This window comes from Trypanosoma brucei, chromosome 9 (assembly GCF_000210295.1).
Source record: "Trypanosoma brucei gambiense DAL972 chromosome 9, complete sequence".
Classification (NCBI taxonomy): domain Eukaryota; phylum Euglenozoa; class Kinetoplastea; order Trypanosomatida; family Trypanosomatidae; genus Trypanosoma; species Trypanosoma brucei.
This window is the reverse complement of record NC_026742.1, coordinates 1976095-1980391: the sequence shown is the minus strand read 5'-3', so window position 1 is coordinate 1980391 and position 4297 is coordinate 1976095.

Sequence of the window (4297 nt, the reverse complement as noted above, 5' to 3'; positions counted from 1 at the left end):
ATCAACGTCGGGGTAGGCCGGTGGGCCATATTCTTCCGTTCCCCCGTGCATACGACCTCCATATCTGTCCAGGATGTCGTATATGTCTTCGCGAGGATCTGATTCGTCAGCTCGATCGACTCGCATGTGTTGGGGTTTACGGAGATTATCCCCAAATTTTCCCCGGGGTTGGAAGGCCCTTCCATTAGCTCATTTACCCCACAATGCCCGCATTGTCGTGCCGTCGTTGCGGGTGCCTCCAACAGCTGCCGGATCATCTGGTCATGGTGGGCCAGCGCTTCTATCGCAGTGATGGGGGCTGTGGGGAGCTCCAGTCCCAATGCCTGAACGAGCGTTTGGGTAGTCTCCTTGCTCGGGGACTGGTAGCTTCGGCGGATAATAGGGTGGAAATTTTTCTCTTCCTCCATATGTGAGAGGATAGCCACCACCGCCGAAAGTGAGCAGGAGGGACCTGCGAACTGCACCTGATTCCCTGTTGTTGTCAGGGTGTAGGGAATCAGGCGGCCCTCCTGGGGGTGTTGCTGCCTGCAGTGTGTTACTGTTATGGTTTCTTCCGGGTGCGCGAAACCACACACTGGGCAGTGGAACTCCATGTGGGCTTTGAAGCATGTGCTCCACCAACTCTGCCGAACGTGGAGAAAGCGAATGTACATGCTTTCGCGTATCTGTTCCGCATCCTTGAGAAGCTGCTCCACCTGTAGCTCCCAGTGGAAGGGGTTGGCCGCTGCCCCTTTCTTTTCCCCCTGTGCCTTTTTTTTTTGAACCATGGGTGGTTTACTTGTCACCTTTTGTTTCTTCGGTGCTGCCACCTGTGCCCATGTTCGCATTGTGTGGGGTTGTTCTTCCCCCTTCCCTTGTGTCTTCGTAGGGGCTCTTACTGGCGCTCCCTGCCCTTTGTTAGCGCCATGGCTCCTCTTGGTTGGGGGCCGACGGGGGAGCTCTTTCCGCTGCTCATGTTCTTTCTTTTTTGGTTGGGGCGTCGCGTATTTGATGCCCTTAGCCGTTTTCTCAGAGTGCTGCAGCGGGACTCTACTCTGGTTCGACTTCGTGTGGGCTGTTGGGGATTTTCCCTTCCCCAGTTGGCGTAATACGGCCTCAGTCGTTGCCGCAATGAGGGAGGTAAGCCATTTCCCTTCTACCTCACGCGGTGGTCTGCCGTACTTCTTCCGGTTCCCCTCCTTATTTACCGGTTTCGTTTTGAGAGGGGAATGGGCGGCTTTCTTGTCGCTTTGCCCGCCCTCTACTATCCACCAATCACCTTCTTTCCTAAGGTGTTTCCTACAGTTCCGGTGGATGTTTGTGTTGTTCTTTTTCGGTGTCGCGCTTTTTCTAATTTGTGGCGCAACTGCCGACGCTACCTGCTTCTGTCCTGGCCACTGCAGGTTCAAAGCCGGAGGAGACACCTTTTTTCCTTCCCCATGGTGCCTTGGGAACCTTGAAATTTTTTGAGGTTCAGATGACCTCAAGTTTCTAACCATTTTTTTTGCGACCAATTTTTATTTGAGCATTGCAATGGTCTATTGAAATTCGTGAAAATGCACTACTCGGATCTTCGTAGTGATCACTTTTTCGACCAGCTGCAATGTTGGAAATTTGCCTTTTTTCATCAATTTTTGATGTTTTCGGCTTTTTCCCCCTCTCTATATTTCTTGTCGCTTCGTTATGACAATAACCGTTGTTATTGCCTAATTCTACTCGTTCATTCCGTGTAAATGCGCTACGGAAGTCTGCGTAGAAACCATTTGTCTCGTTTTTGTCGGTCTGCGAAATTTGCTCTTTTTCCTTATTTTTTGAGCATTTTTCTTTTCCAACCGCCCCTATTTTTCTTATGACCTCTTTGTCAGAGTAACCGTTGTTACTCATGCATTGGGCTGGTCGAGCCCTTTCAAATGCGCTACGAAAGTCTGCGTAGCGACATTTTTTTGTGGTCGTCATGTCGATTTGACCACGGTTAATTTTTTCAAAATTTCCATTTTTTGAAAAAATTTTAGGTTCGGCAGCACCTATTTTTCTTATGACCTCTTTGTCAGAGTAACCGTTGTTACTCATGCATTGGGCTGGTCGAGCCCTTTCAAATGCGCTACGAAAGTCTGCGTAGCGACATTTTTTTGTGGTCGTCATGTCGATTTGACCACGGTTAATTTTTTCAAAATTTCCATTTTTTGAAAAAATTTTAGGTTCGGCAGCACCTAATTTTCTTATGACCTCTTTGTCAGAGTAACCGTTGTTACTCATGCATTGGGCTGGTCGAGCCCTTTCAAATGCGCTACGAAAGTCTGCGTAGCGACATTTTTTTGTGGTCGTCATGTCGATTTGACCACGGTTAATTTTTTCAAAATTTCCATTTTTTGAAAAAATTTTAGGTTCGGCAGCACCTAATTTTCTTATGACCTCTTTGTCAGAGTAACCGTTGTTACTCATGCATTGGGCTGGTCGAGCCCTTTCAAATGCGCTACGAAAGTCTGCGTAGCGACATTTTTTTGTGGTCGTCATGTCGATTTGACCACGGTTAATTTTTTCAAAATTTCCATTTTTTGAAAAAATTTTAGGTTCGGCAGCACCTAATTTTTTTGTGACCTCTTTGTCGCAGTAACCGTTGTTACTCATGCATTGGGCTGGTCGAGCCCTTTCAAATGCGCTACGAAAGTCTGCGTAGCGACATTTTTTTGTGGTCGTCATGTCGATTTGACCACGGTTAATTTTTTCAAAATTTCCATTTTTTGAAAAAATTTTAGGTTCGGCAGCACCTAATTTTTTTGTGACCTCTTTGTCGCAGTAACCGTTGTTACTCATGCATTGGGCTGGTCGAGCCCTTTCAAATGCGCTACGAAAGTCTGCGTAGCGACATTTTTTTGTGGTCGTCATGTCGATTTGACCACGGTTAATTTTTTCAAAATTTCCATTTTTTGAAAAAATTTTAGGTTCGGCAGCACCTAATTTTTTTGTGACCTCTTTGTCGCAGTAACCGTTGTTACTCATGCATTGGGCTGGTCGAGCCCTTTCAAATGCGCTACGAAAGTCTGCGTAGCGACAATTTTTTGTGGTCGTTATGTCGTTTTGACCACAGTTGTTTTTTTCCAAATATTCATTTTCGGGTGACTTTTTGACATCCAACCTCCCGATATTCTGTCCCAAGAAAGAAAATGATCCGCTGATTTCTTTAATGGATTTATTTACCTGAGATCTATCAATTCCGCTACTTTTTTCTACGTGTGCACCGTTTGTACACCTATGTTTTTTCTCTTCGATGTGTACGATTTGGTATATTTCATCTGAGCATAAATTTTCAATTTTTCCTCCGATTTGTCGAAATAGCCCAACTGGCAACACTCCTCTCCTAATTGTGTTTGTGTTTTGGAGGTCCGGGTTCGAACCCCCAAAACAAGACTTTTTTTGGTTTTGAGGTTTTCCTTCCTTTCCTATCGATATCATAAATGCAGCGATTTCTTACTTTTTTTCTCTTCCCGAAAATTGACCCCAAGTACGGATAATTCCTACTGGGAGCTTCTCATACCAATATAGTACAGAAACTGTTCTAATAATAGCGTTAGTTGAAAGCATGGCCGTGTCCCAAAAATAAGCTGTACAGGCAGTTTTGAGACACTTGCCATATTTTACTGTCGTGCCAGAAATGTGTCGGTAGACCTATGGGAAACAAAGGGGTCTTGTGCTTAAGCCGTTATGGGGGAGGGTGGCGGAATAAGCGGGGCCGCATATATACTACATGGGGTATCGTGCATAGCGGCAACCACCATGTGGGCGGCGACCCGCCGTCTTTTACCAGCGCTCTCTTATTTCTAAAATATTAAATGCTTAATGGTGAATCGCCATCTGCAACAGAACATTAAGGCAATCAACCAACAATAAAAGAAACGCGTTTCTGGGGCGTTCCAGGACCAGCCGGCGGCGGCCAGATTTTGGTGGGTGGGCAGGGGGTGATGTGGAGGAGCCAGGGGCGCCTCTGCCGATAAACTTTATATAGAACACAACGGCAACAACAACAACGCAAAGAAGAAGGACGGTTGAGCTGAGTGTAATATAATGCTTAATGGCGGCTAATAACATGAATAGGGGCGCGCAGGCCGGCTTCTTTCGGCTCTGTGGCTGGCCGGCGGTATGCTCGCTGTTATTGCTGCCGCCGTTTATTAGCGGCGGGTGGTGTTTGGGCGGGGGCCGGCCCCAAAATTGGAAAAGTATATAACATCACGAACTGAGGGTGCAGCTGGCATATTGCGGGTATAACCAGGTTAAGAACATCGGCAAAATGAGGCAAAACCCTGAAAGGGGATATTTGGTA